General features: G+C 41.2%; 1 protein-coding gene across 1 annotated transcript in view; it reads right to left on the bottom strand.

The window, feature by feature from the left end:
• The window catches only part of SV2B (synaptic vesicle glycoprotein 2B), a 210,023-nt gene that overhangs the window by 187,953 nt on the left and 9,633 nt on the right, over positions 1 to 12,437 (bottom strand). The window lies entirely within an intron of this gene.

Below are 12,437 nucleotides of genomic sequence, written 5' to 3'. Positions count from 1 at the left end.
CCCCCCCCCCCCCCCCGCCCGCCCCCCCCCGCCCCCCCCCCCCCCCCCCCCCCCCCCCCCCCCCCCCCCCGGCTGCATCGAACAGGCCCTCTCCACCTGTCTCCCTCCTTCCAACCCCCCTCCCACCCCCCGCATCCATGCACAGAAGACTTCACCCTGCAGTGCAAGGCTCTTTTCAGGAGCAAAGCTCCTTCTAGAAGGAAGGGAGAGGCAACCAAATGACACTGGAAATTCGGAGGTGAAATCAAACAACGTATCGCCCAGAGGGGACCTGTGGCCCCCTGGGTCTGGAACTGCTTTCCTTTCCTACTAGTGCTGAAATGCTGACAGGTCCGGAACGACTTCCTCTTCCCCACCCAGCACAAGACACCATCACGAGGTCCTCGGTCCCCCCACCCCCCGCCCCCGCCGTTTGTCACTAGCTCTACAGTCAGTGCGCAGCTGGCCAGCTCCTATGTCCCCGCCCCGCTCCAGCCCCCCCCCCCCGCCCGCCCCAGCATCCCTCACTGGGATCACCCCGGGAGCTCCCACTGCTCAGCCTCCTAAACTCACTTCTTAAAATGTAAATGTGATCTTGGCTCTTTCTTACCTACAACCAGGCACTGGTTTCCTAGTGGCCTTAGAAAAGCTGAAACTCTTCTAACGCATCTCATTCAGTCACCAAAGGGCAAGGCCACTCGCAGCCCAGCCACCCCGCCCCCACCCCACCCCCATCCTTTCCCCCTACTCCCGTGATACCAAATTTTCGTGCCTCGCGTTTGGTGTCACCCCCAGGCCTTTGCACATGCTGTTCTGGCTTGCCTGGAATGTTCTGTCTCCCACTCTCCTGTCCCTAATGCCTAATGGTTCTCAACTGAACAATCTGTCCTTTGGGGAATTCTTCCCTCATCCCTGCAATAACCCAGCCACCGACTACTTCCTCCTCCACAGCACCCAACACATTACTAAAGTCAGCTGCCTAATGTCTGTCCTCCTCACTAGAACATAAGCTATAGGAAAGCATGATCTCTTGTTTGCTGCTGTTGCAAAGGCCACCGGGCATGTAGTGTCTGCTCAGCCCCCATCCAGATTAAGATATCGAACAGTTCTGGCATCCAGAGCTTTCTTTGTGCTCCTTCCCAAGCAATAACCACTCATCACGCAGATGTAACTCGCTATTCTCACCTCTTTCCACACCAAGTAGTATTGCCTGTTCTTGAACTACATGGGAATGGAATCATTCAGTGGGTATTTTTTGTGTATGGCTTCTTTTACTCCGACATAATGTCCGAGATTCATCCATATTGTTATATATATTCATAGGACATTCTTTTTTATTGCCGTCTCATGCTCCACTGCCTGAGTATAACACAAGTTATGTATCCCTTCTGTGGAGGGTGGACATTTGTGTTGCTTCCAGTTTTTAGCTGTTATGAATAAAGCCACCACCAATAAAGTGTGTGACAGGTGTGTGCACTTTTCTGTTGGGTGTGTAACCAGGAGTAGAATTGCTAGGTCACAGGATAAGTCCATGCTTTGCTTTAGTAGACACTACCATACAGCTTTGCAAAGACGCTGTGCCAATACAGTCCCACGTGCAGTATGAGAATGCCAGATATTCCACTTCTTTGTCATAACGTGGCATTGTGTTTTTAATTTTAACCATTCTCCCTGGTGTGTAGTGATACTTCAGTGTAGTTTTAATTTGCCTTTCCTTGTTGACTAATGATGTTGACCTTTTTAATGGCTTATTGCGGAGCACCTGGGTGGCTCAGTCGGTTAAGCCTCTGACTTCAGGTCAGGTCATGATCCCACTGTACATGGGTTCAAGCCCTGTGTCGGGCTCTGTGCTGACAACTCAGAGCCTGGAGCCTGCGTTGGATCCTGTGTCTCCCTCTCTCTCTGTCCTGCCCCTCCTTGTGCTCTGTCTCTCTCTCTCCCTCTCTCAGAAATGAATAAAAATTTTTTAAATGGCTCATTGGCCATTTGAATATCTTTTTGTGAAGTGCCATTTCAAGCCCTTTGACCAATATATTGGTTTGTCTTTTCTTACTGATCTGTAGTCATTCTATTTACTTAATATGAGTCTTTGATTAGATATATGTAGTTTTAACATCTCCCAATTTGGGGCTTATGTTTTTATTTTATTTTGATGAAATACAATGTATCAGTTGTTTCTTTTATGATTAAAATATTAATCACATAATTTTGGAGGTCCTGTTTAAGAAATCCAATCTACCTCAGGGTCAGGCAACTATTATTTTTATGTTTCCTTGTCAAGTGACTTTTTGTTTTACCCTTCCTATTTTGGTCTGTTCTGTTCATGCATGGAATGAAGTAGGTCAAAGTTTATTTTGTCTCCATAGAGACCCAGATGTTCCAGAAACATTATGGGAAAGACCACTTTTACCCTTTGGCTTATAAGTTTGGGGAAAGTCAAATAGTTGAAAATCCATGTATCACTTTTGACTTTCCCAAAACTTAACCACCAATAATGTACTGGTTACAAGAAGCCTTACCAATAACATAAATAGTTGATTGATACACATTTTGTATGTCCTATGTATTATATACCGTATTCTTACAATAAAGTAAGCTGGAGGGTGACTAAAAAAATCGTGAGGGTAAAATACATTTACAATACTGTTTTGTATTTATCAAAAGAACTGCATATAAGTAGACCCATGCAGTTCAAACCTGTGCCCTTCAAAACCAACTGGATATGAAAACCCACAAGATATTGTTCTCATTACTCTTTTTTTTTTTAATTTTTTTTTCAACGTTTTTTTTTTGGGGGGGGGGGGACAGAGAGAGACAGAGCATTAACAGGGGAGGGGCAGAGAGAGAGAGAGACACAGAATCGGAAACAGGCTCCAGGCTCCGAGCCATCAGCCCAGAGCCTGACACGGGGCTCGAACTCACGGACCGCGAGATCGTGACCTGGCTGAAGTCGGACGCTTAACCGACTGCGCCACCCGGGCGCCCCTCATTACTCTTTTAAAAACTCGGTATTTTTATATGTATATGACCACATAGTTTCCAGTGCTACTGGTTTTCATTCCTTCCTGGAGTTCTGTGCATCTATTGGAGATCTTTTTACTTCAGTATGAACAACTCTTTTTAGTATTTCTTGTAGTGACGTTCTGCTAGAGACCAACTGTCTCAGTTTTTCTTGGCATAAAATGTCTTTATTTTACCTTTATTTTTGAACATTATTTTTCACTATGTATTGACTTTGTAGATGAAAGTCTCTTTTTGTTTAATCATTTTAAAGATATCATTCATTGTCTTCCTGCTGCCACACTTTCAATTGAAAAGTCTGCTGTTAGTCTTGTTATCACTTCTTTGAAAGTAATCTCTTTTCACTGTCTTTAATATTTTCTTTTAGAAGTTTAATTATGATGTTCCTATGGATTTTTTCTTTATATTTATCCTGATTGTAGTTCTCTGAACATCTCCGAACAAATTCTCAGCCTCTATCTTTTCAAATGTTGTTTCTGCCCTATTAACTCCCCTATGCTCTTACATCAAGACAGAGCACATACATATGTTCCACATAATTAAACCATTTCGATATCTTCCTACATTTCTATTACATTCTATTTTTTCTATTCCCTTTTTACCCTCTCTGTTCTTTAGCTTGAATATTTTCTATTGGCTTTTCTTTGAGTTCACTAAACTTGTTTTCTGCTGTGACCAATTTGCTGTTAAACACATCCAATGAGTTCTAACTCAAGTCTAAATATTACATTTTTCAATGTCCACTTGATTACTTTGCATAGGCTTTTTTGAAGTTTTATTTTTGCCCATTTTGTTCATCCTTTCCTCTATTTTCTTTGATGTATTTGTAATAACCTCTACTAACTTCAACATGTGGATAATTAGTCTCCTTAATTATCTTTTCCTTTATATAAATTATTACTAACAATTTTCTTGTCTCTTTGCATGTATCGTGATTTTTTCATTGTATGTGAAGAAACCATTGAAAACTGAACTTGTTATTTTCCTCCAGAAATGGCTCACCATGACTCTCTTAGGTAGACAAGATGAGGTGTCGATCACCTTGATCTATTCAGGAATTAAGTTTCCAAAGAGCTGGATAGTAGCTTTACTTAGACTAATTTCACCCATTTTTATATGTCTCAAAGATGAAATCTGTCTTGTGTTTGTTGTAGGACATCACTTCCAACGGAAATTTTTCTCAGAAGCACTGTGAGCCTGCAAAATATTTCATCTGCCTCTCCAGTCCAGGACCTGGCTTCATATACCCCCAACTCAGTGCTCAGCAAATATCTGACATTTGAGCATTCTCTAGATTTCAAACCAGCATATCAAGCCATATAGTAGTCTAAATCTCTGCTGGTATAGTCTCTCTGCCTATTTCTCAGCCCATGATCAGACTCAGCAAATCTGCCTAAGGAAGAAAAAAGTAAACTCAGCTCACCTAGAAAGAGCACCTCTGTCTCTGGAAGTTCGTTTAGTCCTTTTTGCTTCCACCCTCCTCAGATATCTTTTAAAATATGATTTCTAATTTCTTTTCTAGTTGATCAAAAGATTAATGGCTTACCATTACTTATTAAATCTCACTGGAAGTAGGAACTGATTTGCTAACTCTTTAATCCTCCTGACATTTTTATGAGATAGTTACCATGTTCATTTTCAGCTGTGTAACTTGCCAAGGATCACATAATAGCAAATAAGGAAACCAGGAGATGGGCCTAAGCTCTCTCATTCCCAAACTAGGGCTGATGCTAGCCATGATGGTATATTGCCTCCAATGGATGGGAATATCCTTTTCTAATAGGTGAAGAAATGCACATTCTGATTTCTGACTGAAAATCTGAAGAGAAGACCATTTTTTAAGCCTTCCTTTGGGATTTGTTTTGAGTCAGATATGTAAATTAATTACTTTAAATGCAAGGCACATCTCTTACCAAAAATTTTCTATAGAAACGAAATTACCTTTTTCTATCGCTCAAGACCCAAGAGATAAATTTCACTTAATCAAAAGCCTCTTTTGTCCCTGTTTTCTTTAAGAAACATAAGGGACAACTCTCAAATTTTCCATGTCCTCCTCCCACAGAATACTACTGTTAATTGTGACAATTCCGTTCAATAATACAAATACATCATAGAGAACACCTTCATTTTATGTTTTTCATGTTTGGAATGTAAGTGACCTCCTAAACAGCTGGATTGGAACAACAAAGGTTAAGATTAATTAGAGCAAAAACTGGAAATCCACAATCAATTTGTATTTTGAAAAGAACCAAAGAATACCAGATGAAAGCCTAGAGGCCATCAGGCAGCTATTGGTTCATGGCTACAAAGGATAAGTCACAACATACGTTACGATGTGGAAACAAGCACATTCTCAAACAGTGTTCATTCACTCTTTGTGGGCCTTTGCCTAAGAATAATGTGATAATGATAAACTCCTTCTAGCTACAGTTTTAACCGGAGAAAGGTTTAAGATGCAAAGAATCAGAATCTCTTCCACTCCCTGTCCTGGCAGGAAGGAACTTCAGATTTGACCATAATAAAATCCAGTTCATCAACTTACTAAACAGACTTAGGGTTGTTGGTTTTTAGGAAGGAGAGTCACGTGAGAGTGCAGAAAAATAATAATAATAATATAATTATTATTATTATTATTATTATTATTATTATTATTATATAAAGAAAGCAATGGTCTGCTTGAAAGCAGAATCATAAACCCAAATCTCGAAGAGGAAAAAATAAACCCACAAAATCCCATGACAGGAGTTTAAATATTCCTATTACCTTTTGCTGCTTGCCAATCAACCAAAGAAGGCCATGATTTCCTTGCATTGGGATGTCTGCTAGACTCGTCGGTTCATTTCCTGGATTATCACTCTATAAATTTTGATGCTTCAATTATGCTACCATCAAATGATGTTAAAATTCCACTCTGTGTATTCACAAAAGGCCTTTTAACTCTACCTGCCAGTGTAACAATCAACTTAACAGCTGTCTTTACATGTGTTTACCACTTAAAAGGTATTGAATGAAAATTTTTGCTAATCTTCATAAACAGACTGCAAGTTATGCACATTATTTTTATTTTATAGATAAAAAACAAGCTTAGAGTGGTGAGGTGGTTTGCCTAAAGCCACACAAACAGGAAATGGTGGGGCTAAGAGTTAAATCATGAGATAGTTCAAAGCCTGGGCTGGTTCCATAAAATTGCCCTTATTCCCTTGGAAGTCTTGGCTCCTCTTCACTTTGGTTCCATTCCAGCTGTCCTGTCTTATCCCTTGTCACTTCCAACCCCCCACCCCCATTCTACGCAAATTGGTCCATCCCTTCAAATATTTGGTACTTACTTTCTCTTCTGCATCCTTGCACACATAAATTCCTCATAACAATTTTCAGTCCTCAGCCCTATAAAAAGCCAATTTCTCTTTCAAGTTCCTGCTGAGATTCTATCTCCTCCAGTAAATCTGACGAAACCACCCTATTACCTCTGCCAGTTCTCCACAGCAATCTCTCCTTCCCAGATATGTCTATGACATGTATTCTGTACTATTTGTTCATTCATTCATTCAAGAGAAGTATATTAACTTCAAACAATGGAGACACAGAGACAACTAGAAGTGAAATCCCGTAACAGATATACAAAGGTAAGGTATGTTTCAAAATGCATGAACAGGGGTAGCTGGGTGGCTCAGTGGGTTGGTGTCTGAACCTTGATATCCACTCAGGTTGTGATCTGGTCGTGGGAATGAGCCCAGGGTCTGCACTGGGCATGAAACCTGCTTGGGATTGTCTCTCTCTTTCTCTGCCCCTCCCCCACTCACACTTTCTCTCTCTCTCTCTCTCTCTCTCTCTCTCTCAAAAATAAACATTAAAAAATGTATTAACATATACACTTATATGTACAACCACATTAATAATAGCTGACATTATTGAATACTTACTATTTACCAGGCACTATGCTAGGCCACGTACATGTTCTAACTCAATCTTCAGAGCAACTCTCTGAAGTACTTTTTTATTTGTGAGATTACCGATTCACAGTTCAAACGAGTTTTCCAAGGTCATAGAGCTAGGAGATTGAATGAATTAGCTTCAGAACCTGTGCTTTCAAAACCACTACCATATTTATGTTCAGATACATCACAGAGGAAACAAGCCTGCCTCATGGAAGACTTCACAAAAGAGGTGATGTTTTAACAGTCTTGAAGAAGGATGAGTTGATCAAGGGGACCAGAAGATTGACACTGTAGTTGGTTCCCTAGCACCCAATCCAGTCTTCTTAAGCAACTGTGAAGTTTGGAAAAGTATGGAGAAGACGGAACCCCATGAGTGGCCCATGACTGGTTAGTGAGGTCAGTAATTCCAGTATTTCCAGTGCTCTGGTCCATGACTCACTCAGAAACTCAAGCCTAATAGCATTTCTTTGCAACAGAAATTGGTTCAAGAAAGTCCACAAGATCACACTGAAGAGAAAACTACTCTTTCTCTTCTCCTGGACATGAAAAACGAAATAAGTAGCCCTGCTTGCTACTGGCAGTCATTTTACAACCATGAAGAGGACCAGCATTAACCTGATGGTCACGGTTTTCATCTGAGTTGCCCACTCCTCAGCCAGGATTTCACCTTCCACCTGCTTTTCACCTAACTCTCCACCATAGGAAGTCATCAGTTGTAATGGTGGTTCAGGCCAGGGCTTTGAACCACCCTCCTTTCCACCAACAACGGGGTCCTCGCCACCATCTGACTAGTGAGTGATCCAGTCACAGAATCCATCCTGAGTGAGCCTGAGGCAGGGGTTCGTAAGCACCTAGTCTACCCAAAGTGACCCCCGGGAACAAGACTGGGGAGACTCTGAGGAGCAAAACAAGGGGAAAAGGAAACTAAGTACAAGGGCACATTACCAAACTAGTCACTACTGTTGATAGATGGATGCTTCTGCTACTGGGAAACTCTGAGGAATTCTGTAGACTATAACTCAGAAATGTCACCACTGGATATCTGGAAGAGTGAACCATTTTTCTGCCAGTTTTCATCTCCCATTGGTCAAATGTTAACTTCTTCATGCTTGCAGATTTGCATGTGCACCAGCGTCCAGCTGGCCCTTTCGTTCGTTCCCACGAGAGCCGGGAAACGGGTATCGGAAAAGGCCTGGGGCAGAAAGTGAAAAACATGGCGTACGCAGCTGAAGCAAGGTGCTGATACAGCTGTGCAGAGCTTACCCCTGCACGAATGGCTAGATTGGAGGTGGAATGAAGTATCTACACAATAGTACCAGATGTCACAGAGAGAAATCAAAAGCACTTGCAAGCCCAAGGTCATTATCCAGCTGCTAGAATTTGGCTACCTCTATAGCTCCAGTTATGTGAGGACGATAACTTCCTTATTGTTGAAGCCACTTCATTCCTTTTAACCCTCTCCCCTTTCTTAAAAGGAGACTACTAGGGGAAACGTATACATATATCATGTGTGAACTGTGACACGGGACGTAGCAGGAGGAAGGCAGCCAGAAATATAGAATTTGTTTTCCTTGAGACAGAAGATTTGTTTTCCTCGTTGGTTGCAAAGCCTTAATGGTACTGTGTTGTCCATGTTCAAAATTGGTATTTTTTTATAAAAACTAAAGCATGTTGTCTTTTCTGTAATCTGAAGCTAAAATCCTGCCAACTTTTACAGAGGGCATTCCATACAGAAGAAATCATACGGACAAAAGAAGCAAAAAAAGTCATTAATCAGCTCAGTTTTTCATTCAATAAATTTAGGGTGCCTCTCATGTTCCAGTTGTTGTCACTGATGATACAACAGGGAAACACACAGACAAAATTCCCCACTATCAAGGTGCTTACAGTCTGGTAAGGGAAACAGACAGTAAATGAATAAATACTCAGGAAGGGGGGAAGGTAAGACGGACAGTTTTTTAAAAAATTTTTTTAATGTTTTACTTTATTTCTGAGAGAGAGAGACAGAGCATGAGTGGTGGAGGGACAGAGAGAGAGACAGAGACATAGAATCCGAAGCAGGCTCCAGGCTCTGAGCTGTCAGCACAGAGCCCGACGCGGGGCTCGAACTCACAAAATGCAAGATCATGACCTGAACTGAAGTCAGATGCTTAACCAACTGAACCACCCAGGCACCCCAAGACTACATAGTTTTAAAGGCTCATTTGGCTTCTGTATTAAGGACAGACTGTAAGGGACAGGAGTGGAAGCAAGGAAACCAGTTTAGATGTCAAGGCAGTAATTTGGGCTAGAAATGATGGTGGCCGGACAAGAGTGGTGAGAGGTATCCATTCCCATCCCCTTTATTGGGTATGTCAGTAAAATCTTTGAGGAAGCAGATGGCTGAGAAGGAAAAATGAACTCCAGAAGGACAGAGAAAGAAATAACATAGAAAAGGGCACTGGGTGAGTGTTAGGACATTTGATTGGGGGTGGGGATGGGGGGCAAGTATAATGAAAGAGGCAGAGATTTAAAGAAATGTGGGTTATGAACTGAATCCACTTTAATGTTAAACAATAGGCGTATGATTGATAATACTGGAATTACTTTTAACTACTTTAAGTCATTGGGTTGTGTTTCTTTAAATATAACACCTTGCAAAGGCTGGACCCTGTGGGACCCAAAATATATCGGGTTGCACTGAATGAAATTTGTCCTGTTTAACACATTTTGAGAGTGATTTTAAAATACGTCTACTCCTTAGTTTATTAAACCTTTCCCTCTGGAATACATCAAATACCGACTCCTGCAAAGAAAATTAGAAAGAAGGCATTTAGATACGAATCAAACTAGAACCAGGATCAAAGGGAGTCTTGTTAGATAGAATGTAGTTCAGAAATGAAGTTAACTAGGGCGCCTGGCTGGCTCAGTCGGTTAGGCATCCAACTTCAGCTCAGGTCATGATCTCACGGTTCGTGGGTTCAAGCCTCACGTCAGGCTCTGTGCTGACAGCTCAGAGACTGGAGCCTGCTTTGGATTCTGTGTCTCCCTCTCTCTGCCCCTCTCAGGTCATTCTCTCTCTCCCTCAAAAATAAATAAACATTAAAAAAAAATTTAGTGAAGTTTACTAAGTCCAGACTCCTCACATTAATCGTTTCATCATTCATATTTCCAAATATTTGCACTTTCTTAAACAAGCCCCTTTTCTTTCCCTGAGAGAGATGCTTGGTTCTTAAGGAGCCCCAGGGTTTAGTAAAGGACAAGTGTATGAAGTAAAATATGAATCATATTTGACCGTGAGGCCAAATCTTTGTGATTTGGTTGGTCTCCTTTCCACACTCAGTGGAACAGTAAAGTAGAGGAGCAGCTGGATGACCAGTTGAGCAGAGAGCACTGTATGGCCTCCTGGTTTAAAACACTGGAGGGGCACCTGGGTGGCTCAGTCAATTGAGCCTCCAACTCACAGCTGAGCCTCACAGTCGTGAGACTGAGCCAGGCATCAGACTCCATGCTGGGCGTGGAGTCTGCCTGAGATTCTCTCTTTCCCTCTGCCTCTTGCTCTCTCTCTCTTCGAAAAGAAAAAAAAAATGGGACAACAAATATTTTTTTTAGTTTACTCATTTATTTTGAGAGACAGAGAGTGAGCAGGGGAGGGGCAGAGAGAGAGGGAAAGAGAAAGAATCCCAAGCAGGCTCCATACTGGAAGTGCAGAGCCCAATGTGGAGCTCAAACTCACAAACCGTGAGATCATGACCCGAACTAAAACCAAGAGTTGGATGCTTAGCCAAATGAGCCACCCAGGTGCCCCAACAATTTCTTCCTTTAAAATGCAAGTATAGGGGCAGCTGGGTGGCTCAGTCAGTTGAGCACCTGATTCCTAGTTTTATCTCAGGTCATGATCTCATAGTTCATGGGTTCGAGCCCCACTTCAGGTTCTACACTGGTAACTTGGAGCCTGCTTGGGATTCTCTGTCTCCCTCTCTCTCTCCCCCTCCCCTGATCACACACTTTGTTTCTCTATCAAAATAAATAAATAAACTTAATAAAATGAAATGAAAAGTATACAATGGAATATTACTCAGCAATCAAAAAGAATGAAATCTTGCAATTTGCAACAACGTGGATGGAACTAGAGTATATTACGCTAACAGAAATAAATCAGTCAGAGAAAGACAAATATATGATTTCATTCAAATGTGAAATTAAAGAAATACAATGGATAAACATAGGGGAAAGGAAGGAAAAACAAGATAAAAACATAGAGGGAGGCAAACCATGAGAGACTCTTAAATTTTTTTTTTCAATGGTTATTTATTTTTGAGAGAGACAGACAGATAGAGTGTAAGTGGGGGAAGAAGAGAGAGGGAGGGAGACACAGAATCGGAAGCAGGCTCCAGGCTCTGAGCTGTCAGCACAGAGCCCGACTCAGGGTGCAAACACAACCACGAATGAGATCATGATCTGGGCTGTAGTCAGACGCTTAACCTACTGAGCCACCCAGGCACCATGAAGAGACTCTTAAATACAGAGAAGAAACGGAGGGTTGCTGAAGGGGAGGTGGGTGGAGGGATGAACTAAATGGAGATAGGTATTAAGGAGGGCACTCAGTGGGATGAGCACTGGGTGTTATACGTAAGTGATGAATCACTGGGTTCTACTCCTGAAACCAATACTATACTGTATGTTAACTAACTTCAATTTAAGTAAGTAAATAAATAAATAAAATTCAAGTATACTCTGAGAGTATCTATAACACCTCTAGGCACTTATAACAATGACCCAATTATCGAGGATGGTAGGCAATGGGGCACTGACAAAGACTATGAGGAAGAATCCTAAAAACTAAGGAAATCAGGGAACCGAAGCTCTGGTCCATCTCTGCCTACTATCTAGATTTATAGCTTTATGAAAGGCACATCGCTTCAACAAATGGCATTGGGAAAACTGGACAGCCACATGAAAAAGAATGAAGTGCAACTTTATACCATATTCAAAAATTAATTCAAAATAGAACAACGACCTAAATATTAGAGCTGAAATATAAAACTCTTAGAAGAACACGTAAGAGGAAATCTGCATGACATTGGATTTGGCATTGCTTTTTTATACGACACCAAAAGGACAGGAAACAAAAACAAAAATAGATAAATTGGACTCCATCAAAATTACAAGCTTTCGTGCATCAAAGAACATAATCAATGGAGTGAAAAGCAACCCACAGAATGGGATAAAATATTTGCAAGTCCTATATTACAGAAGGGGTAATATCAAAAATATATATATAGAACTCCTACAACTCAGCAACTAAAACCAACAACCTAATTTTAAAAATGGACAAAGAACTTGAATAGATCCTTCCCCAAAGAAAATATACAAATGCCAATAAGCACATAAAAAGATGCTCAACATCACTCATCACTAAAGAAATGCAAATAAATACCACAATGAGATGCCACCTCACATTCATTATGATGGGAAAGAAAGAAAGAAAGAAAGAAAGAAAGAAAGAAAGAAAGAAAGAAA

This window comes from Herpailurus yagouaroundi, unplaced genomic scaffold (assembly GCF_014898765.1).
Source record: "Herpailurus yagouaroundi ecotype Mexico unplaced genomic scaffold, PumYag 185, whole genome shotgun sequence".
Lineage (NCBI taxonomy): Eukaryota > Metazoa > Chordata > Mammalia > Carnivora > Felidae > Herpailurus > Herpailurus yagouaroundi.
This window is presented reverse-complemented; position numbering and strand designations above follow the sequence as displayed.